Source organism: Siniperca chuatsi, linkage group LG7 (genome assembly GCF_020085105.1).
Source record: "Siniperca chuatsi isolate FFG_IHB_CAS linkage group LG7, ASM2008510v1, whole genome shotgun sequence".
In the NCBI taxonomy this organism is placed as follows: Eukaryota; Metazoa; Chordata; class Actinopteri; order Centrarchiformes; family Sinipercidae; genus Siniperca; species Siniperca chuatsi.
This window is the reverse complement of record NC_058048.1, coordinates 21,612,020-21,637,750: the sequence shown is the minus strand read 5'-3', so window position 1 is coordinate 21,637,750 and position 25,731 is coordinate 21,612,020. Positions and strand designations below refer to the sequence as shown.

At 37.5% G+C, this 25,731-nt stretch overlaps 1 protein-coding gene across 8 annotated transcripts in view; it reads left to right on the top strand.

Annotated features, from left to right (window-relative positions):
* lrfn1 (leucine rich repeat and fibronectin type III domain containing 1) overlaps positions 1–25,731 on the top strand; it is a 168,660-nt gene that overhangs the window by 63,565 nt on the left and 79,364 nt on the right. For 3 of the 8 annotated variants that reach the window (XM_044203088.1, XM_044203091.1, XM_044203089.1), the window contains exons 2-3: positions 8,089–8,275; positions 8,396–8,505. The exons of 4 other annotated variants lie outside the window; for them this stretch is intronic. The gene's annotated coding sequence lies outside the window, so the exon portion shown is untranslated. The remainder of the gene's footprint in view (positions 1–8,088; positions 8,276–8,395; positions 8,506–25,731) is intronic. One more of the 8 variants, XM_044203094.1, reaches the window with a different exon arrangement.

Here is a 25,731-nt window from a genome sequence, read left to right as displayed (position 1 = left end):
TCATAGCAAGCTACCACTGATAACTTAAACTGCAGCTTCTAGTCTTCTACTGTTTACCTGAAGGTGACATTGATTTAGATCATGCTTTCAGTAGCTGCATTTAGTCATATTGATCAATATCTTCTACCAGAACAGCATTTCCCTTTGGCTCTCTTGAGAAAGCCAATTAAGAGAGCTACATGCTCTCATACAGAATTTGAAATGCACACAAACACTATCTTCCCCACAGTCCCATTAAATAATGCATAAGAACAATATATTATTGTGCAGCGCTTTCTACCACAGGTCTTACTAGTCCTATTAAGACTTTATTCTCTGAACTAAGAAGCATCGGACAAAATGTAGTGCATTTAATCCACTATTCATTCTTGACTGAGGCATTAGGAAAAATCTAATGCCTCCCTGAATTACTCCTACTGAATATGCAACTGTGATGAGAGATCATTCTGTCCTTACATATTGATTTGTTTGTCAGAAAGTCGGATGGCGTGCTCTTCATCAGACTGCACCAGTCTCATTGGAGTTGTCTAACTCTGCGGCCTATTAAAGGCTGGAAGACCGCAGAAGCATTAACTATTCTAGTGAAGTGAACGGTTAAAAGTCTCAACCTTCACATTCTGTTTTCTCTGTTTGGTTTAATGTCTGGCTTTAATAGAAATGCATACATAATCTAGCACTCTAGTGCAAAAACAAGAAGTCTGTGAATAATATCTTGTCACTGACCATATTTTTATCTGGTTGTCTTTTCAAAGGATCTATGCATGTTGTTCCAGGAAATTTGTGGGATGTGGATATGTTTCACTTTGTGCTGTTTGATGTTGTGCAACTACAATACTTTAAGGTTTTTTTTATATTATTTTATTTTTTTACATATAGGGGACGATGAATCAGAGAACTTGATTAAAATCTCTCCCTATAGTCTAAATGTGTGTGAGGAGAATTTCATCAGTGCCTTACAGAGGACCACTGCTGCATTGATTATAGTCTAACTAGGCTTGATCATCACAAAAATGCACAGCTTATGGACCTCAAAGAAACAGCAGCAGCAGAATATCCATGCATTTGGCCAGAATCCATGAAATAAGTTCTACTTCGGTGCAGGTTTTGGTGCATGTGTTATTTTATATTTATCTAATATGCACACAAGATTCACAAACTGATAATTTACTGCCTTGGGCTTTTTTGAAACAATAACAACCTAGCAAGTTTATTTATAGTTTACACTATATTAGTGTAAAGCTACAGATTATTGCTGTTTAAATCTTTGACACCTTTGAAAGCTTTATAACTCTGAAATACTGAGCACATTCTCAGAATAGATTTAAGGTACAGCTGAGAACAGTTTCTGAAGAAATGTAGCACAAATAATTATTGATCAATGTTTACTGAAAGTAATGGATGTAGAATATCTTAATTATGGCCATTGCAGATAAAATGCGTGTGTTATAAGCAATATGGGATTTTATGTTTGATTTTCTTCCCCAATGTTAATGTGAAATTGAGAAAAAAAAAATCAAAATTGCCTGTTAATAGACAACCTACTGATAACCTACTTAATGAAGAGTTTGTGCATTGTGGTCTATTTATTTGGCTGCACTTTTCTTAAGTAAGCAGTATAACAACATCGATCAGCACATTATTACACATACATGAGCAGAAGGACACTTAAGCAGGGTGGATTTCTTGCTGACAGAGCTTAAAGCCTGGCTCAGAAAATCAGATCAACGTCTATTGGATGTTTCTATCCTTGTTTCCAAATTGTTCACTGATGTTTAGCTATTAATTACAGGAGCTGTTGCTGATGTACTGTTTCCAGCAGTGAGTTAATTTCAGTAATACTTCTTTTTGGTGATATTTATGCACTTGTTTTTTTGGAATTGATTTTTGTGCCCAGTGACTCCCATGTGTCCACACACTGACTTGCTGTTTAGTAGGCCGAGTTAATCCTGCAGAACATGAAATTTTCATGTGTTGCTTGCATTCGCTGGATGACCATGCTGAGTATAGCATAGATTAGCATAATATAATTTACATGATATAGCTATAGCTTTTTTCAGGGTTAGTCAGCACCCATTCTCAGTCCTATCAATGTGAAATCCATCTACTGTTACATCCATCCATCTACTGAATATATCCAATCCATTCAAGTCAACCCAAGGCAATTTAGGCCGGTTGTATGGCTTCCAAACGAGAGCTCTTTCACACTGGTCCACTCTGGTCACACCACACGTGTTGATTACGTTACTGTTACAATCAAGTACATGTGCTAACTTTACGTTGCTGGGGCGGACTTGATAGAAGAGGGCAGAGAGGCAGGGCGGAGAAAGAAAAAATCAAAACAGGCAAGAGAGCATGGCACCAAGGCCACAGTGGCCGATGAGCATACGATTTTCAGGAGGGCATCAATGCTAGACAGAGGGGCAACGACAGCCATGGCCATTGTGCCCGCTGGTGAAATTCCTGCCCTGAACAGCACAATAAAAAAATCAAAGTGTTTTTAAGTGACTTTTTTAGTTGAATTCAATTCAATATATAGCGCCAATTCATAACAGAAGTTATACCGTTGCACTTTTTAGAGCAGGTCCATACTCTTCATAATATTATTTACAGAAACCCAACAATTCCCACCAAGAGCAAGCACTTGGCGACGCAGGCAAGGAAAAACTTCCTTTTAACAAGCAGAAACTTTGAACAGAACCTAAAGGCTCTAGGTGGGCGACCATCTGCATCCCAGTGAACACAATACATACTCTAAGTATATAAATATAAGTTGAAAGTATATATAAGTATATAGTTGTAGTATAATATGGTACCCAGCTTTTAAACTTTTTTTGTCCTTTTACTTTGGTAAAATGTAAGTATTGTAGTTTTTGTGCCTAATAACGCCTCTAAATGCCCAAAAATGTGTGTCTGTCCTTGGTGTCACTCTCTCTTAGACCAACTCTTTGTGTGTTAGCTTATTTTCTGGGCTATTTGACTAATTTGTACATATTAACAGAGCCTGCTTTAGCCAGTGATGGGATACACCAAGGAGAAACCGGACATAAAAACATCTATAAGACTGTTAAATGGCAATACATTTGTTGTGTAACTGTGTTCAACACTACAATGTGCTGTGATTAAAACGTTATACCATTTTCTAAACAGTGAACAGTGACACTGTTGACTTTCATTCAAGAAATAACACTTAGTGCCTCAAAGAGGATTTCTGTCAAAACCTCTTTGAGGATGCTCCTGTCTTTAGTGGGGCACCAAAAAACTTCTTCTTTATTTCTTTTGGAACAGAGCCTCATGTGAAGTGCATCAAGTACACGCTATGCTTTGTGAAGCTACTGCCAAGTAATAATGCAGCTTCAGCCAAATTTAGCCTATAATAAACTATAATGGTACAATCTCTGTACCTCCTTGTGCTTAAAGCTTGTGGAATGCCTATTTAATATTGGGATACAATGCAACAGAAAGCAATTTTTTACCATTCAGTGCAAAAAAATTGCCATGCTGACAATGTGAGCACTTTGACCAGCATTTTCTACAAGGAAGACAGTATCCTATATTGCACTAAGTGAAGTGTGACTGCCTGTTGTGTCCTACATAAATGGAAATGTGTTCAAGGGAAAGAGTAGAAGCTTGTTAATCCAGCATACCAGTTAACTCTCTGTAGGACACTTATCAGGTCACTGCCAAATTCAGTTCTTCAGTTGATCCGATGCTGTTGTCTTAATTATGAAAACCAAGCAGTGCTTAAAGTCGCTCTGGATGAGCCAGTCTGCCAACTGCCATAAATATAAATGCTAATGTTAGGGTCGTGAATGTTTTAACGAAATGACGATTTTCCTCCACTAAATGTGTAATCACTGGCCATTTCAAAGGTAATACTCTGCCCGATAGACTGCCATCCTAATAATTGGAAATCTCTCTCTAGAGTCCAATTAACCCAAAGCATTGTTTTGTTTTTGTTTTTTTCTACACTGCCAAATTTCTAAACTGGCATGCTTATATAAGACAAATCAGCTGAAGGATGAGTGGTTTAGCATGCCATGTTCTTGATTGAATCTTTTGTGATGTCTGGAATCATCTGTGAGGCCCTGCACTGAGGGCAGGTGGGTGACGTTGACTTACATGAGATATGAATTGGCAAAACAAAAGCTACACCAACTCAAACTCCACTGTTGAAAGAAAAACAGCAGTGGCATAACATTCTCAGCCCTCAGCATACCTGTCTGTCAAGATACATTGAGACATACCAACCAAACTTGTGTCAGAGTAAACAGTGCCCAGTCGAAGGTCAGCTGTATATCATGTTCGTATGAGCGCTGCTGAGACGTGAAACGATATGAAAGCTTTATTGTTTGATACCAACATCAATATACTATGTAGCAAACTAGCAAACAAACCAGCCCAGCAATGTAAAGTGATAATCTAAAGAGTGATTATCTTCCAACAGGCAATAGCTGCATGCTTTTGGCATTTTGGAGTCATCCATGCTTACAGTTATTGATGATGCACTTTGACGGGCTTCAGCAAAATCAGGTCATTAGATCAGTCTTCTCTATCGAGAGACTTGATAGATGAAGACTGGATGTAGTCATTGTGATCTTGGTGTATATTGACTAAAAGGGCCTCATTTATGGTGGCCAAGATTAGTGATATAGGACATTCATAAAGTGTGTCAGCCACCTCCTGGTTGTTTGGATGGATGGATAGTTGAAGACTCCAGACTTGTCCTGCAGGGCTTCATGTATCATTTAACTTAGCAAAGATGGAAAGTATGTTTACTGATTTACTGTAAAGGTATTGGTACTTTATCTCAGGTTTACCATTCTGCACAAATATATACTTTCAAAGAAAGGAAATACTGAACTTTTTGCTGCACTACATTTGTCTGGTAGCTGTTGGTGCAAGCCTTTAAAATGGACAGTCTTAAATGAACACTCTTGAGAGTCCAAAGGGTCCAGAGTGAGTGCTTTTACTTATGATGCTTCAGTACATTTTACTGCTTTATTTAACATGTGCTTTTACTGAGGTAAATTAATTAATACAGGGAGGTTTCCTCTTGACGGATTATTTTCGTCGCTCGTAGGTCTGCAACTAACTAATTATTTTCATGTGACTTAGGTCACGTGACTTACGTAACGTACTTAAGCAGTACACCTGTCGCTGGTACTTTCCAGTGGTCATATATGTCGTTGTGGGGAATGGTCGTATATGTGGTTTTGGGAGTCATTGACAATTGATCAATTCTGTCATTTAGGTATGAGCATGTTTTGGAAAAAACAGCAAATTCTCACATTTGAGAAGCTGGGACTAGAGAACATATGGGATTTATACTAATCATTTAAGTTAATTGATTATCAAAATAGTTGCTGATACATTTTCTGGCAATTGACTAATTAATTGTGCCATTGCATCTCAGTTTGTTCGAGTCCCTTCTTCTACTTCAATCTGACACTGAAGTAGGGCTGCAACAAACGATCATTTTCGATTAATCTGTTAATTGTTTGTCCAAAAAAAAAAAGCAAAAAATGTCCATAGCCCAAAGATCAAAATAATTAATTTCCTGTTGATTGACTTATTAGTATTTTGTCTCTACACTTAAATATTAACTCTACTAGTGGAATATAGCAAAATATTAGATGGACTTTAGTATAAATGCAGACACCACTGCCATATTGGTAACACTTTATTTGAAGGTGGATTATAATTTATTTGAAGGTGACATTATAATTGTGTCATGAATAATTCCCTTGACCTCAAGTAATGTGCAACCATTTGGAACCAATTATAATGGTCTCATGACAGTCGTCAAAACCAAGCACATATGACAGTATAATGTAATGTTAACACATAAAGCTAAATAGTTTCTTTATGTTTGATAATTAGGCCTGCTATGGCATGTTTATGACGATGGTTATGTTTTCTTGGTTAATGTCAAGTTGTAATGACAAAGACATTTTTCTCTTGATTAATGTAAAGTTGTCATAACAAAGACAAACAATGTCAACTTTGCATTAAAAGTGACATAATTGACCGAATGACACTTAACACCTTCATAAAGACTCCTTCATGTTCATGTCATAGTTATGACGGTGTCATGTCAGTCTTATGAATCCACCTTCAAATAAATTGTTACCGCCATATTAATACAATTACAATTAGTTATAACAGAAGCAACAAGTGTCACTACAAAGATTAGAGAACTGCCTCTCTAGTTTTCATAGCTTTAGGAAAATCTTATTCATGTACACAAATCTCACCGCAAGTGTCCAAGATCATACTGCAGAGATGATATAATGTTAATTTAGGGAGCATTTTGCTGTCAGTGTCTCTAATTATTAATCCTCCTAACCAAAGGCAACTTAGATTTGTCAGGATTTCCATGCTTGAGCTCAGCAGTGCAGTAAGATTTGAATCTCAAAAACAACAATTATTGACTCAGCTTGGCTTCTGTCGCCTTGAATTTTTCGAATAAAGCATCCATAAATAAATACAAATATATGACCTAATTGGTAAAATGTTGCATGTTAATTTGACAAAAGGTGAAATATAAAACTTAAAACAACTTTCCCTTCGCTCTTGTCTCATACTTTGTTTGTTTTGCTAGATGATTGGGTGCTGCTTTGTGAGTGCATGTCTCAGAGGAAATAAAGCTCTGGTTCAGGATGAAAAGAAGATAACGTCTAAGAAATCCTCTAACTGAAAGAGCGCATGGCATTAGCTCAGTAATAGGAGATGGATACCCCTTTGATCCACGGTTGGGGAGGAGAAGTCGATTGAGTGACTGTGATAAGACATTCAGCTTCCATTGTATCTTGATTTGACTGTATTTAGACTACACAGGAATTTTAATAACACTGTTATATAAATAGGGGTTTGAAATTGAATGAAAACATACATATATTTTTGTATTATCATTGCAACCATCCTGACAGTATTTTAAATATGGCATAATTGTGTAAAAGTCCTTTTGAATCACATGTACTATCATTGCTGTTAAATAAAGAGGACTGGAGGAACATGTGTTCATCTAGAATATGGAGTACATTACAGCCTTAATGTCAAAGTCAGTCATGAAATTAAAGAATTCCTCATGAATGTCTTTATCAGGGATGTAACGGTCGTTCGGTTTGGTATGCGACTTACTTGGTTCGGTACGCCCTGTGACCATATATTAGCTACACCTGCTTATGGCTTTGGAGGGTCCGATCGTTGGGTGAGAGGCGGGGTAAACCCTGGAGAGGTTGCCAGTTAATCACAGGGCTGACAAATAGAGACAGACAACCATTCACGCTCACATAACACACGTACGAGCAATTTAGAGTCGCCAATTAACCTAACTAGAGCTGCAACTTTTAGTCGATTAATCGATTAGTTGTCAGCTATTAAATTAATCGCAAACTGTTTTGTTAGTAGATTAATTGTTTTGAGTCATTTTTTAAGAAAAAATGTCCAAATTCTTTGATTTTAGCTACTCAAATGAGAATATTTTCTGATTTCTTTAGTCCTCTATGACACTGAACTGAATATCTTTGGGTTGTGGACAAAACTAGACATTTGAGGATGTTACCATGGGCTTTGGGAAACATTGATCAAAATTTTTCACCATTTTCTGACATTTTATGGACCAAACAAGTAATCGATTAATCGAGAAAATGATCGACAGATTAATCGATCATAAAAATAATTGTTAGTTGCAGCCTTAAACCTAACCTGCATGACTGTGGGAGGAAGCTGGAGCACGCGGGGGAAACCCACACAGGGACAGGGTGAACATGCAAACTCGGCTGGCCGGCAGGTTTGAACTTTCTTGCTCTGAGGCGACAGTGCTAACCACTGCATCACTGTGCTGCGTGACCCAAACCATTACTGTTCAAATAGTCGTGCAATTTCCACCCGGATAGTTTTGACAGTGCACCAGTTGTTGCTGACAGAAAAAGCACTCAAGAACAAAGACAGTGTTAATATGTCTGACCGGGATGTGAAAGTGGGAGAGGATGTGATCGAGGTTCTTAAACCCCTGAAAACTCTTGCAACAGTAATGAGCTCTGAAACTACACTTTCAGTTTCAATGATTCTACCTCTCAAAATCAGGATCCTGAAATCCATGGAACCAAATGATAGAGACAGCCCCACAGTAAGAGAAATTAAGGATGCTGTTAGAGAGAACCGGGAGAAAACAGATACTTCAGAGACCCTGAACCTCCCTCACATGGATAGCGCCTGCCATAAGAGAATCTACGACCGCCTCACCTCAGAGATTGTGCCCAGTGTAGAGCAGGTATTTCATTTATTTTACATCAAGGTTATTATTTTTAAGGCTTTCTCTATTGCTGCTACAATGGTAGCTTTCAATTTCTAATTTAAATTTCCCTCTATTTGTTGTCATTTCATACTGCAGGATGGAGCCACAGAAAAAACTGCTTTGCCTAAGCTCGTGAATGAAGAAGTGGCATCATACATGATAAAGGACGGCCCTGGATTGCAACCCACTTGCATGATGGAAGACTCGTGAGTCAAAGTATCCTTATCTTGCAATGTTAGCAAAACGCTACCTTGCTGTACCAGCTACCTCTGTCCCCAGCCAGAGGGTATTTCCAACGGCTGGGGACATTGTTAGTGCCAACAGATCTGTCCTCTTCTCAGGCAATGTGGACAAACTCTTATTTTCTGAAAACAAACCTGAAAAGAAGAGTAAAACTTGAAAATAGTCTTGGATAACTTTGCTTGAACTTGAACTGAATGTTAAAAGTTAAATTTGCTGGCTTTAATGGTAAATTAAAGCTAATTATAAATATTCTGCACTTGTCTTAATGGACAATTTATTTTTTTTATTTTATATTTGAGTATACAAGGCAGAGTCTCTTGGATCATTACTGCCATTTGTGTTATTTGTTTTTGTTTGTTTTTTTCCTTCATATTGACAATATGCCAGCATTTGAGTTCCTGAACTGTTACAGTATGAATTATGGCCACTGTTGAATGTTTACATTTTTAAAAATAAATGACAAAAATGTTATTTTATGCATTTCCTTTGTTTTCTCTGCTGTACCGAAAACATTCAGAACCGTTACACCCCTCTTGCTTTATAGCTGCGAAAGTCTTGACATGTCAGTAATTTTTGGATTAGACAGCTGAGCGAGCAAGACACTTGGCAGCTGGCTGTCACTTGAGTAGCTTTGGGGAAGAGACTTCATCTTATTAGACAGTGAAATCTGTTGTGCATTTTACGGTTTTCAATGATGTCTCCTGTGATCATTACACATAGCCACAAGAAATTCAGTTTTAAAGCATACATAGAAAATCATTGGGATAAAAATGCTAATGTTAGTGTGTAGCTGCTCTAGCTTTGTGAAATGCACAGAGACCAAATTCACTGGCAATATTTAGGGAAAAGAAATACAGATATTTTGCCTCAATACTTTTTCATTTTGCTGCAAAAAATACAAATGCTGTTTTACTGAAACAATGTGGAATAATAGAGTTTTGAGTAAATTTTACTTCCTGAGACCCTCTGATCACTTTTGAGTCTGTTGACTCAAGCTCTTTGGTGTTCTTTCCTTTGTAGGCTTGTTGATAAGACACATCATTGTTATTTGCTGCGTTGCCATGGCAGCAAACATCCCTCAAACCTGTTAGGTGTTTGTGGCATCCTGGTGGCTCAGCTGGATAAAATGTGTGCTATGTAATCGTGATATGCTGTATTTGAATCCAGCAGGGACTCTTGGTTACATATCACTCTTTTCTCTTTGTCCCATCTTTCTCCACTGTATTTTACCGTAAAAAATATCCTTTAAAACTGTTAGAAAGTGAAACTCTTATCAGACAAAATATGGAAAGACGGGCTTTTTGAGCATGATGCTCTGATTCACTATGTTTCATCTTAACCTATGACAGAAAATCATGAATATTTAAAAATATGTTGATGGAAGCTGATTTAAAAAGTTCCTGTACTGGCTTTCAGTGCAGGTTATGTGTTGGCAAGGAGTGAAACTTTAAATCAACTGTCCCTCTCAATTAGATATGCAATAAAGAGACTTAAAGATGTAAAACAAGCCCTGTCCAAAACAGATGCACCTCCATGTTTGACTTGCGGTTGGCGTTTCTCTCAGCATGGCTCTAGTCTAATTGGCAGCCTAACATGTCAGAATCAGAATCAGAAATACTTTATTGATCCCCGAGGGGAAACTCTTTTGTTACAGCAGCTCACTATCACGTCAGTGCACACAGGAATATGGCTGATGAGCCTACAGCTCTATCATTCTGGTCCACTTAATAGAATCCAAATGATTTGGCTCCAGGTGAAATACTTGCTATGTGAGAGAGAATGCCCTATGACCATGTAGTTCACTTGATACAAACATAAGCAGAACAGTACAGTCGTTGTCGTGGTCAATATGATGTTCTCAGCCTAGTATTTCTAAATAATTTTTTTTGCCTAGAATCCCATGCAGTATTACAATGTAAAATTAAAGATTTAATGGCTTTCCTAACAAGTCCTCTTCATTTAACTGAAAAAAGAAAATGTAACTGTAATTACTCCAGGAGTTAGTGAACATTTAGATCATACTGTTCACTGAGGTAATTTGATATTTAATACAAGTTAAAAGGTTGTTTCAGCCTTGTAACATGACATTTAAAGAAAACATCTTCTGAGACTGCAATTTGAATTTAAAATGTTGTCAATAATTTTTGGCTAATGTTAAATTAGGGCTTAGCAATCCTGGAACTTTTTTTTTTTTGCTATTTATATTGTGAAATTATATTGTTAAGTTAAGATAGTTTCATCAGCTAGACACATTCTTTTTGTCATTTTGTTTTAAAGTTAAATTAAATACCTACAGCATATGCTTGTCTTTTCATTATCTGAGGGCTGGTGTGTGTGTGCAAAACCAGAAAGCTAAATGACAAAAATAAGCGTGTACAGCCATGTCATCGGCTCTTTGAGGCTGTACTTAGGAACAGCAGTGCTTTGAGCTAGCTGATAACATCCAATGTGAAGCAGGTATAATGTTTACCACTGCCACCAAAGTTATTAGGATTCATCCTCTGGGGACCATGGCTATCTATACCAAATATCATGGCATTCCATATAAAAATTGTTGAGACATTTCACTAAAAAACAAAAAAAAAAATGTCAACCTTACAATGTCACTAGAAGAAAAGTGAGGGGATCACCAAAGTCATTAGGATTTAACATGTGGGAACCATACATTTTGTAGCAAATTTTGTGCCAGTGCATGTAGTAGATGTTGAGCTATTTCAAATGAAAACCTTGACCTGCTGGTGGTGCTAGATGAACCAAAGTCATTAGGATTCATCCTCTGGAACCATGAATGACAATCCTTCCAATAGTTGTTGATACTTCAAAGTGTATCAAAATGGTGTACTGACCAACTGAATAAAAATTGGGAGAAATATATCAGATGGGGTAGAGCCTTTTTGAAGTCATGAAAAGTGACTGCTAATTTTCAGTTCAATTTAAATGTTTGTATCAAGCAGTAAAATGGTTGATAAATACACCATAGTAGGCCTAATTTGACTTACTACAGTACATCCTCTGTGATGTGACGATTGCACGTGTACATCTGTGAATGGTATAAAAGTTTCAATATTGTGTTTGAATGTTGTTTTTCTATTTTGAGTCCTACATCATTTGAGGTCAGTTCATACATTATTACCTTCAGTCGCTTTCAGGAGTTGACTGTAGATTTTCACATTATGCCCTGTTCTGACATACTACACAGAAAGTATTTTGCATACCATGTACATTTAATTTGGCTGATAGCATCATAATTTAGCAGTACATCTATTCATACAAACTGTTACTTTGTTGCTACGTAATTTAGCCATTGTTTATAGAAAGCACCTAATACACAGTTGTCACCATATTCCCACTGTCCATCCCATTATATTGCAGGTAGAATTAAGGTCATTATGGTTCCCATACAAAAGCCTGTCCTACTAGTATTCAAATAAATAATTACTTTCACAGTAATATGTTTGACTTGGAGTGTGACATTGTTAGAAACTCCCTGTTAATCATGTTGGATCAGATTACTGTAGAATCTTACATAGACAATTATGTTTACTTTGCGCAACGGTGATCCTCACAGGTGATCCAATTGTCTCTCATAAATGAGTTTTTAGGTAATATGCTGATAATCAGAATGAAGTTATAAAGTTGTCAGTGAGGTGATGAAGTGCCTCTGCAAGCAATTTACATACATGTGGAAATCAATGTAGATGTGCCAGAAAAAAAAAGAAGATTAAGTAGGATTTAGAATGTAAACGTAATGAAGTATCTCTGCTAATGGTATGCAAATGTAATACCTCTGGGGTTTTTTTGGGATCTCTGATGCAGCTGCAAATGAATTTCAGCAGATGCACACAATTTTTATCATCTGTTTTTTCTTGGGTATATAAATATTAAATGGCAGTATGAAAATATGAAGAAAAATAAGAGTGACGTCATGTTTGGCATGAAATATATTCACAGATATACAGTGTTTGCTCTTTATAGTGGACTACTAATTTACATAAGTGATATTTACAGTGGAGTACTAATTTAATATTAGTGGGCAGGAAATGGGTAATTAGTGTTCAATATTGACAAACTCCAGATTCTTCCTCTTATCTGATGCGCAAAATGTTCCCATTTCTGGTGATAGTTAGTAACATAACAGAAAAGCACCATGAAGGGGACTTTTGACTTTGAAGTAGCTAAATTAAAATGACAAAGGCACATGGGAAAGCCATATAAAGATGAATAACAATTAACAGTATGAGTCAGCTTTTAAATCTTTGGGGACAAAAGCTTGCCTTGAATCTGAAAACATGAGAGAAAATACAGCTCCAGCTGACTTACAGTTTTAATTTAAGATATCATAGCTGTGACACAGTTTAAGCTTACCAAGCCAGAAGCAAAGGATTGTGGATGACAAAGGCTTGATGCAAGACTACCTTTCAGGATAATAAGCATAGAAGAGAGCAGTGTTACGTTTATAGTGTGTAAAGCAAGGATAGATGTTCCTGCATGGTAGGATAGGTAATTATACAGTTTCCATATGTTACAGTGAAAAATTCATGATTTTAGGTACTCATCTGGAACCTGGCTGTGTTCCCTGAGATGCAGACTGTCCATGAATAATTAGCTCTGTTTGAGCTTACTTGTTAAGAAGCTTAGAAGTGCTATGAGCTAAAGTATAAGCCGGCTTAGCGAGGTAAGTCTTGTACACCAGCTATTGACCACATGTTCTCGTGGTGCACAGATAGATTTTCAGCACCTCTTAATAGGTGTTTTTTCTGGAGGGTGCTTTTTGAACCTGAAACATAACGAAAAAAAACGTAAAGGTACCACTGAAATATTACAGCGCATGAAGGGCTGAGGTGTCACCTGGTGCTACTGCAAAGACTCCAGTTCCACATCCTGTAAATGCTTGAAATGATTATGATAGGAGCAATGGTTGGGACTGACATTGAATCGACCTGCCATGTGCAGGTTACACTGGCAACCATCACTAAATGAAGTCTTTATGATAGCTTTCTCTTTGTTTGGACTGTACCACTTATGAGAAAGTAATAAGCTAGTGACCCTGTATGTCAGCCTGTCTAAGCTGTGGTGGCAATGTCAGTAGGATAAGAAATGTATAATGGCCTTGTAGTCCCTGTTGCCTTTTAAAGACATTCAGATTTTCCAAGCCATTACCTTTGAGAGATGAGCACCAGTAAAGAGCGAAATATCCTGTTTGAGTAGTGTTTCACACCAGCATTGACTCACACAGAAGGGGACCTTGTTTTTGTCAGTAAATCAACATGGCTTGTGAGTCTTGTGGCTGCACACAAGGGGGAATCATTGGCAGGTCCCATCCTTCAGGTTTGCCTTTGTCCTCTGCATAGTAGACTGTTTCCAATGGTTACCTGGACTGTCACAGACCTGGAAGGTGCTGCAGTAGAGGCTCAGTTTCTGTCTATAAAAACACCTTCTGCAATAATATGTCACATTTTGAATTTCAAGTGTGATTGCAAAGGTAATTCGACACACAGTTTCTTATTAAACAGGAAAAGAATAGTAAACATTTCTATTTCTAGGAGATAGAGAATTAAGACTTTACCACCATTAGAGCAAATGGTGCATATCACTACAGTGTGCTGCATATATTAACCTGCTAAGTGCCAATAAATGTACTCTTTTGTAATTCAGGCGGATATTTCTTCATCCACCATTTCCCTTAGAGATCCTTTTTTAGAATTACAATAAAGCTCCATCTGTCCGTCCATTTTGAAAGTAGTTCATACAGCACAAAAAACTCTCAAGCCTACTTTTAGTGACAGCATTGGATGAAATTTGAAGAAAATATAAAGAGGTATCTTGTGCGCTTCAGACACCTCACACAAGCAGACGATGTAGCAGAGAAGAGGATCTCTGGTTCATTTTACAAGGACTGAATTCAAAGAAGGCACTGGACCACTTGTATTCATTTAAAACACCAAGTTTATTAAGCAAATAATGTTTTTATGTGAAGTGCGTCTTCATCAGCACCAAAACCTTGGTTAACTAGAGTACTCTAGTGTCTTCTTTGGCCCAGATACAGTATCCTCTCTGCTAGATTTTAAGAAAGTATTTAAATTTTGTTTAATTATGGATGTTTAACTTGTTTGCTTTCTGTTTTAACTTTCTTAAGAGACGTAGAAATGGCCCCTAGCAAATTAGTCTACAGCTTGCTAATTTATTTGTGCTACATGTGGTGCTAACAGTATACAATATTTACATGTTAACTAACAAAGCAGGCTTGGCTTCTCTCAGATCACACTCAGGCTAAAATAAAATAAACTGTTTTCTGCACACTGTCTCACCCGACAATGAAGATGTATCTAAAGGAGGAATGACGCAGATGTTGCTGTCAGCAGACTTCTTTTTGCATGTTTCTAAATTTGGAGCAGGGCCATGTAATATCAGTTTAGAAACAAGCACTACAGATAGATTCACAGAGGAAAAACTGGGTTTTGGACTGAATTTCCCATCTTATATACTAATTTGACAGCTGTTTCATTTCATAAATTTTATTATAATAGGATGACAATAATGTGAGAAATCCTTTGTGTTGAGCTTTGACACTCTAAATCTACTGTGGTGTTAATCCACTGTATTCCTGCTGAAAATTTGCCTGTATAATACCCAAAGTCATTTATTTATAAAGGATATTTTTGCCCATATTTTCATAAAACATCTTACATGGATGTCATGCATATTCTTTAGGTAGAAATGCTGCAGTTGTTATGCCGGTGTGTAGCTAAAGGGCAGGCTCTGACTAGATTATCAAATTCCAGGGATTTCCTGTATCCTATTGCTGCAAAACCACAAAAGGGGAGCAGTTTAAGGTGGCAAAATTTAATTCTTAATTTAAACATTTTACATTTGAGATGTGGAGATGGAAGGAGGCACATTTTCAAACCCAGTATTGCAGTTAACTGCTCTACAGCTCGCCCCAGCTATTGGCATATAGTCACACTGCATCCATTATTAATCACATGGTTCTCAAGGACGACGTCTGTGCCAATTAGTATGCAGAGAGTGCGAAGATCACTTACCAGCAGTGACTTCAAAATTAAGTATTAAAAACAGAATTCTGGCCTTTCTTTCTGTATGCCGGGGTCATATCTTTCTACTGCACAAAATGGCCATGGGGATTTAACTGGAAAATTTCAGGCTTTACAGTGTTTGCAGTGAAATACTCTGTGCATGACAGATAAAGATATTGCTGTAACATTAATATTTTTACCTTCATCGTCTTATCTTGTTTTCTGAATAGGGCTCTGCAATAAAAGAGGGGAGTTTCACTGAGTCCTTCGCTAAAGTCTTTCTTTACATGACCAGTTGTATTATAATTACTGCTAGCCTAGCAAATCTCCTTAAGAATTTTGTTTTACTTAAGTTTGCATTGAGATTGACAAAGAATGTAAGCAGAAATATTTCAGACATACAGTGACTAGAACTTGGAAACAGCTGTTAACAAAACAATCTTGCCTCAAGATCTGTTTAGTAGCTGTTCTAGAAGTTTCAATCATATTAAATGGTCTTCATCAGCAGATAGAGTTTGCTCAGTTGTCGTTGAATTGTAGATCCTTCCTTTTCTTATTGTTATTAAGTTGTTTAATCCAACATGAATGAGATGTCCAGGAAATCCTTAGAAAAAATGAAAGTTTCCAACATCTACAATTTCATGACAACTGGGCAAACTCCATCTGGTGATGAAGATAAGTGAGCCAGTTGCACCAGCTGTTCGTACATTCAAACTAGTTATAATATCACTGACCACTTCAAGTAGTTCTTAAGTAGAGATCAGTTGTCACTAAATATTTACAGCCAGTAACTGGCAGGTGTAACTGTGGGAATGCTGCCTAGCTAACTGACAAAACTAATGTTAGCTTGTTAAAGTATTTTGGATTCAAGAGTAAAAGAGGTTAATCTGACCTGACAGTCAATCAAAGTACTATTTAATAAGGACAATTTTGAATTACATTTCACAAAAATAACACAGTATACATTAAATTCCAAAACGTTAGGCCAATAACGTTGGACTAAATGACCAAATAACATCAGTCATCTTAGCCTAGTCGGATATTTCCCACTAATCTTAAACTTCAGGAATACTGCTAACTGCTAACTCTGAAACACATATTTCTCCATGTATATGGTATAAATAAAACAAAGTCATTTAAGAAGTATTGGTAGTTAAGTTTAACATATTGTTTGGGCCCTAAAACAGTTACTTGGGAAGTCATTTTACAACTTGTGATGCTTCTGTGACTTCCTGTTTACATAGTTGGTTGCTTTTGATTGGATGGGGCTACAGATGTTTCTTAGCAACCTATTTACATATTACCAAAGTCTTAACTAACTAAGGTATTTCCTTTGTTTTAATGGTGCAAATCGATTCAGTAAATCACTAATTTGAAAATAACAAGTAGTTACTAAGAACTTAGGAAGTACTTAAAACAAAAACTTAGTAATGGATTTACAAATAGCTGGTGGAATCCAATCCAGGTGATACGACTGAAGGCTCCAGAACAGCTACAAAATAGACCTTGAGGTTACACTGTCAACAGACCTGAGTAAGTTTGGTTGTTGCATTATAATTTCTTTTGTGTGCTGTGTTCTATACACAGAATATTTTTTCCTGGTTGCAATCCACACTAGTTGGCAGTGATTTTATTTTATTTTTTTATGTTTGTGGTGTCTATAGATTCCTGGACCTGCTAATATAAGAGGGTGGCTGCTCATGAACCCATATTCACTCATTCATTTCATTCAGAAAATGAAAAGATTCTATCACAGTAAAAAAAAAAATCACTTTATAGAGGGTAAAGGTTCACAGATAAAGTTTCAGTGAAAATCCCTTGTTAAAATACAGAAAGCTATTATGGTAAGTTATTAAATTATTGTGTGGATGACTCAAGTCTAACTAAAGGTCTTCTTTCATGTAGTGAACTGGTTGAAAGGCAAGGCCTTGTCAGTGCACACTTAGTGGCTGACATTCAGCTAATGAATCTTCATACTGTAATATATTCATCACCCCTGCTGATATCTGAGAACAGGTTGGATTTGGATAGAGAAGGATTCATCACTTTGCTGCCGTCTACACACTTTCAATGTGTCAGTGGGTGAACAGCACTAGTGAGAAGGGACCGGTCATGCAACTGCTCAGAGGCATCAGGCTTATAACAGTGCCACTTTTCCATCAACAGCAGCATGACATGGCCGCCTCTCTGAGTGAAAACGAGGAGTCAATTGACCGGCAGGCAGAAAGGGATTTGGGGAGTTCAAGGAAGTGAAAGTAGTAGTCTGAAGTTCCCTTTCCAGTGGAACTTCACCTTCCTCAAACTCTATCGTAGCACTTAAAGGTAGCAATGGACCCACAAGGAATTCCACAAGAACAACAGCATCTAATGGTGAAAGCATCCTTTTCTCTGCCTGGAATTACTCTGCCAAACCTTTTCTGTGCCCTCCGAGAATGGAAAGGGACTCTGCAGTGCATTCTGCCGACTCTGGTGGGCCAAAGACTTTTAGGATCGCACTGTGCGAATTGGACATATTCTTTTTCTGGCATCCATGCAGGTTAGGAAGATAAAAGTAAAAAATATTGCTCATTACACGTCATTAGTCTAAAGATAACCTAACAAATGCTGTGTGGTAGTTAGAGGAAACTACCATCTGTCACCTGATGTGAGTGTGTTGTTTGCCTCAAAGACTCATGAAGAGAAATGTGCAATGCGAGATCCCCAGTGCCAGCTCACAGTCAACCACTGAGTGAGATGGCTTTGAACTTGAGATTCAAAATAGATTTCTTTAAGTTGCTTTAATGGGTTGGGGCTGCTACCCTATTACCACCACCCCAACCCCTCTATGACTTTTTCCCAACATGCTCTTATTAAATTTGAATGTGAGATGGGCGTGTTGCTGCTGTGACACATTTCCCCCCAGTGATGTTGACTTTTGTCGTCATTGTCATTCTCATTCTCATGTTCATTCGTGAAACCGCAAACACAATCACCTAATACGTATAATGTGTCGCCAACAATTGAGCCGGCACCCTGCTTGCTGCACTGATTTTAGAGATAACATGATTTGCCATTTGGGCAACTTGATCCCTTGAGGCGGATAGTAACGGATAGTTAGGCCCTCAAGTGCAAGACACTTAACCTGGCCAGTTAATCACCCATGCTAATGATGTCTGCTGAGAGTCCATATGCTGTACATCAAGGGCCAACAATGAACAGCTTTCATCTAGCCATGTGTACTGTATAATCATGGTATGTGTGTTGTCAGTTCAGGTATTTTACTGTTAGTTGATGAGCTGCATGTTTGACTGAGAGGATATCCAGAAAGTAATAATATTCTTAAAATATATGTAATACATAAGAACAGCTACTAAATAGACATTGGGGTGAGGTTATTTTGTCAACTGCTATTTCTAAGGTAAAAAATGAAGTTTAAAGCTCAATTATATTCTTAAATTCTCTTGGATTAGGTTGTAGAATAGTTTTAGATGTAATGTTTCTTAAGATATTGGATCATACTGTATTTTATAGATAAAACACTGTGATTTCTTTGGTTTGTAATTGCTTATAGAGATATAGAAAATATTTAAAGGCAATTCCAGCAATTTTCCAGCAGAGGCTGAGATAACCAGCTTTTAGTCCCTAGTATGGGTCAAGCTCTAAACACACTGGATCCTACACTTCCCATAATGCAACCAATAATATTATTTCAGCTTTTTTTCATTAGACTGTCTAGTAAATGCTCACATATTTTAAACTCCACACCTCCGGTTTGTAACACCAGTTTGTAGTTTCCAAGCTCAAGATGAGAGATGTGATGTCACTTAATTATCTCAGTAATTCTCTCAGACTTGACAAAGCTCCTGTTTTCACAGCCTGATTAGTACTCCCTGTAAATTTACTTTGACGTGTAAAATTGGTGGAGTGCCCCTGTTCTAACATTCAAAAAACTGTCTTAGATCATGTATTTAAAAGTTTCTAACATTTATTATGTTTTTTTGCTGAAACTGTAATCATGATACAGGTTGTTATTGATTCCAGATTATGAAGATTTTCCCTCATGTGAAGCTGAGGAATCCTTTACTTTCTATTGGATTTCTGCAGAGTCATTTCAAAGGGATTCAACAGTGTAATCTCTATAAAATATAAAAACTCTGCATTGTTCGCCTTGTCAATTTGAGCCAACACACCAAGTCTCATTTGAATTCCTTTTAACTATCTGATCGAGTCATACAATTACCATTAATCATCTCCCAAGGCCTGCCATTACAGGGGTTATATCAACCCTAATTTAATCTTCTTCTTGTCTGCTCTCTTATTCTGTGATCGGCAGAGGATTTCAACTGAATCCAGACTTAAAATGAGAAGATACATAAGACATTATATTAACATGTAATCATGTCTAACTTTAATGCAGATGTTTTCCCATAATACCAAAATATGCACGTTTAAGTATTTTTACATGTATAAGGGTTGTCTTTTGTTCTTTCTGGTGTATTTTTTCCTTTTATGATAACTGTATAAGAAACCACACACACACACACATATACAGTATATACAGTTTTCTCTCTACTTCACTCTCTTCTCACTATCATGTTTTCATTCTCCCATTTGACATACTATAAAGGGTGGGTTGTGCTCAGGTTTTCTGTGGCACTTAGGTAGCAGGTGGTATTTTTCTTTAAATGGCTTGTGACAATTCACCCATTGTGTAAGTACACTTGTCATGTGTGATTTGTTTATTTACGGCCCTCCCACGCAGTGAAACGCCTTTTAGTAGTAACATCTATATGACTCGTGTGCTTCTCCTTTTAACGGTGCTCACAAAGACCACTTAGAAAGACCGCAGTTGTTTCGTGCCATACTGCTCACAGTTAATAGAAGATTTCCAGCAGTGTAATACGATGCCGCCAGGCCCTAACTGCAGAGGACTGGCTCAGCCCCATCCAGCAGCGTAGGCTTATATGCCAATGCTATTCAGATTACCATTAAAGACAAAAACAGGAATGTGCAACCCAGTGCAGACAGTCATTATGGACACAGCTCAATGCAAAAAATATAATCAGAAAATTAGTCCAATTTTCCAGTGCATTTGTTCAATCATTAGATTGTTTGGTCTGCCTGTTAATGCTGCTAAATGCCTGATTGGCTGTTACAGTAGAGGAGTAGACCATTTGCAAGGTTTTGCAAGTGAAATAGGCAACAACCTATGAGGTATGCTGTTATGTATAGGATATTGGTCATTTGCCTTTTTTAGCTGAAGGATAATAAGATAGTAGGAGCTAAACGTTAGAGCACTAGAGGTTCAAGTTCCCACACTGCCTGTGAACATGAATGAGGAGCCTTTTCCCTCAGCAGCTACTGGAGGTGCTGTTGAGCAAGAATGGCGGCCGGGTGGCACAGTGCAAAGGGAGACCACTGACACTGAATATGTGTCAGCTACAACAGCGCTTTTGTATTGCTTTGTTCAGCCCTTCCTAAAGAGAGGAGCAAGAGAAAATAGAATATCTCCATAGAGCTGTGTAGAGATGAAACAATTTGTTGATTAATCAATCAGCCAATCGCCATAAAATATTATCCGGCAGGTATTTTGATAATCATTTAAGTAATTTTTCAAGCAAAAGTGCCAAACATATACGCCACTTTAGACTTAGATAATTGTGATGGGCCTTTTCTTACAATCTTTTGACATTTTATAAACAAAATGATTAATCAAGTAATCAAGAAAATAATCTGCAGATTAGTTGATAGTGAAAATACTTGTTAGTTGCAGCCCTACAGCTATGACATTATTAGTTTTAGTATTAGTATTTGTGATTCTTAGTTAGTAGTGTAATGACTCACAAATTATTACTACCTCAATAAGGATTTTGGAGGGTTGTTTTGGCTCTACTGGACTCCTTATTTCTGCACATACATATTTTCACAAATATTTACACAATTCATTTATATAGTTTAAGGCGTTGTAATGTATATAATGTGTATAGCTTTTTAATGTCACAGCTTTATTTTATTTTGTAATTGTTTATCATTTCATTTTATTTTGTTCAAGTTGTACCCTTCGTCTTTTTCTTTTGTGCTGCTGTAGCATGTGAAAGCAGTTGGGTGCTCTGCCTAAAAACGGTTTCCCAAACACAGAGTCAGGAAAAAAGGCGGCACTCCAGAGGTCAAAAACAGTAGGCTAAAAGAGTCACATGATGTGTTGATCTTTTTTTTGTTTGTTTTGTTTTTTTTCTGCTGTTTTTGACTTGTTGAGTGTTCCCCCTTTTCCCCCAACAAAAATAAACATAGTGTTTTTGCAACATGGCATTGCAGAAAAATACCATATCCTACAAGCATGGCAAACTTTCCCTGGAAGACTAAATGTTGAAAAGGCATTGAAACCTCTGGTACCACACATTCACCAGAGTATGTATATACAATGGAGGCCTTACTGACTTGCTATAATATAAAATGTAACCATTGTTCTCAGAAATACCCAAAGTTTGTCACTTTTAAAGATTTATCATGGAAAATGTATTCAGCAGTCCCCCACTCTAATTGCTTTATTGAAATTTAGTTTTTATTGTATCTGCCGACTGCAAAAGCTCTTTTTTTATAGAAAGCTCTTACTGATATAATTTTCCTGTAAATGCAGCATGTAGTCCAACCGCAAGCACAAAATTGGATTGTAGCAGCAGTAATTCAAGTGCGAGGACTTCTGAGATCAGTTGTGACTTGTTGGCTTGATATATGTGGGGGCCTGCACATGTTTAGGTTGCCCACAGCCCAAATGTAGCTGTCTTTCAGTGTATGATATAGTTGCATAATTTATAATTTACTGCAATTGTTGTTATACAAACCTCACATACAGTAGGTCTCATGTTAAATTTACTCTCTTGGTCATTAAGTGCTCAATGCCATTATAATGTTATTCAGTGCAAATAACTGTGTAAAATCATGTGTTTGGCTGCAGTATAATGCGCTGCTGCTGACCTATTTGGACACTATAATGATATCCCAGTGGATTTGAGAGTACAGTATAAAATGACTAAACTTGGTGAAATGCCTGGACAGTATGGGGGCCTATAGAAAGGGAACATATTATGAAAAGTTTATAATTAAGAACTGAGCTTTCTGATAATTGACTTGTGGCTCCTGACACATAAGGTTGGCATATTCTTCCTAAAGATGGCATAATTTTTGGAGGCAGTTGGGTGATCACATTGAATTTTTAAAGAGAGACGGTCAGTGCTGTCTTTAAAATAATGCTTTTTGATGCAATGCAGCACCTTGCATTACATAACTTTAGCATTGCTACACTACGCCTAAAAAAAAAAAAAGAAAAAAATCAGTGTCGCATCATCCTTTATCTTAGGAAAGGTGTCAGCACTACTAGGACTAGATAAATTTCAAATGCGATCATGTGCTGTCTAGTCCAGTGTAGCTACGGCCAGCCTTACAGCGGTACTCGATTTTGTTGTCACTGTAAATTCACTCTGCCTGAAGTGCCTTTGGCATCATCACTTTGCTTGCACGTTTCTCACACCCCTGCATCTTTTCCTTTTGTCTCCTTTAGAAAGCGCTGTGTTTTTGCTTATTCCTCATTCACATTGTAGCTCTTTGTTCCTGTCTGTTATATCACCTATACTCTGAAAAGTTTGACTGAAAAGAAACTAAACATCAACCTCCCAGTGTTTTTCTGGGTCAAGTGCAAAATGAAAAACAGTAGGACTAGTCAGGGATGCACCAGCGCTGGTTTCTATGGTAACTGCAGGGCTGTATTTAGTGCAGTTGTTTCACTGCGCCTGGCTCTCTGTTTTCAACCAGGCGAGGAGGGAAGAGTGAGGACCGATCCCAAGGGGGCTAAGCAGAAAGTGGGGCAACATCTCCCATCACCGTCAAACAAAATCTTTCAGGCTTGAGAAGGGATCATGTCATGAATTCCTTACCTTGTTTCAGAAAGAGTTGATGCTGACAGAAGACACATACAATCAAACACATAACAGTCAAATTCAAAGATGTGAAGACGAAGAAGTTCGTGTTTGTGTCAACAGACAAGTGGCGTCTTCTATCGTTTCAAGTCATCTTTTTTACTGTGGTGAACAAATGACTGAAAACTTTAATGTTGCCAGCATGTGCTGTAAAACTACTACTGCTGCTGTGGTTAATACAAATATTAACAATCGGAATAATAATGGATAAGATAATTTTGACCCATGTTTGCATACTACAAAAGTGTGTGCTACATTGACGTGCAAGCCTTTTAATAATGAAAACAGACAGTGGTAAGTGGTCATATTGTAAGTTCAGACCTCAGTTTTATTTGAGCAAAATTTATTTTAATTTAGTTAATGGACATGACATTATGTTGAAAATCTACTATTGCTTTAGAGATACAGGACATAATTACCTAACATACAGTATTTATATATTGTAGTATTATGTATTCAGTAGTGTGTGTTTGTTTTCAATTTGTTCTAGAGTTAGTAACACATCATTTTCACAAACCTGACCTGGATTTTAGTGTAATTATCCCTTAATTAAGTCTGGCTTCATTTGATAGGTATTTATAAGGATATCAATGAAAACATTAATTTTAAACATGTTTCTCTTATTGAAGAATCACACTCAATAATACATCTCAATCACACAATAAAGAACAGGTTATTAAAGACGTGTACAGAAGATTGTGATTGTTGAGCATTTTTCACTGACAGTGCAATGGTTTTGGATCAGTGACCCTGAAAATGCACTAAGCATAAAAATGATTCGCCAATGAAGAGGGCTGCCCCCTCTGGGATACCACCAATGCTAGCCTCCAAACATGGAGGCGCTACACATGGCGGCATGACCAGGTCCTGAGGAAGCTGGCTGAAATATACAACAGTTCATAAAGAATAAGACATAACGCCCTCAACTCACAAATAGACCTTGAAGATTGGGTGCTGGATCCTCAATGTATTTAATAATAAAAAAGAAAGACTAGGACTGCACTCCTTTTAATATTGTCACACGGACATTTCGGGCAAGACACCCTTCTTCAGCGTGTATTCTGGTAATATATTCACAATTACTATTCACAAATGGAGTCAATTATAGGTGATCGCAACCAGCACAACAAGTACATCCCAACAGGGGGAGCCACAACCTTTCCAGGCACATAGTCTCAAGATGTAGGATACTAAAACATGAAAAACCAAAGAAACACAACACAAATTATATTATTAAAAAATTAGAGCATTAAAAAGAAGTCTACCGTATAGTCAACTGCTGAGGATTAGACATATTTGCAATTCTGATGAATGTTTTGAGTCACAAGCTAAAGACCTTTTGTGATAGTTTTAAAGTGAGGGGATATGGGGATGAATTATTGGACAACCATCTCATTAAGGTTTATTTTTTATTATGAAATATACAACCATCCAACAGCTGATATTCACCTCATCCAGCAACACTTATAGTATACAGAACAACTTTATTTTCAGACCAGTGTGTTTCGGCTTGTGGCCTTCATCAGGGTCATTGTATTGTATTGGTCATTGGATGACCCTGATGAAGCCGAAACATGTTGGCCTGACAATAAAGACTACAAGTGTTGTTGGAGTTTTGACCTCTTCAGACTTTTTCCCTTTTCCATGCACCTTGGAGGTAGGTGAAGTTGTGCCAGAAGTCCCTACTCTGCTTCTACAACTAGTGTTGGGAATTACGGCTCTTTGAAGGGAGTCGGATCTTATGGCTCCATTGCATTCCGAGAGCCGTTCAAAAGAACGGCTCATCGTTCTGTTTTCTTTTTATTTTAGGGGGCGGGAGTTACTAGGTTTATCTGCGAAATAAGGGTTGGAACATGAGGGTCGACCTCGGTACACAGCTGCAGTTCCCATCAGAGAACACCACCACATCACCCTGCCCAGATATAGTGATCTGGTCTGCTGCTGCCAAAACCGCTCTTTTCATCACCCCAAGTGTAAGATGATGAAATATTCAGAGCTGGCAGCTGAGTGAAGGGAGGAAGGCGTGACCACCATCATCTACCCAGAGGAAGGGGGCTGTTGGGGCTTCATCAGCATACCTCGGCTCCTTTGGAATGTAGGTGTAACTGGGACGAAGCCCCAACTAAAAACCTCATCGAGGAAGCAAAGAAGGGCAGCTTTTGGCTATGGCTTAGGAGGAAGGACCGAGATTGAGGTCCATCAA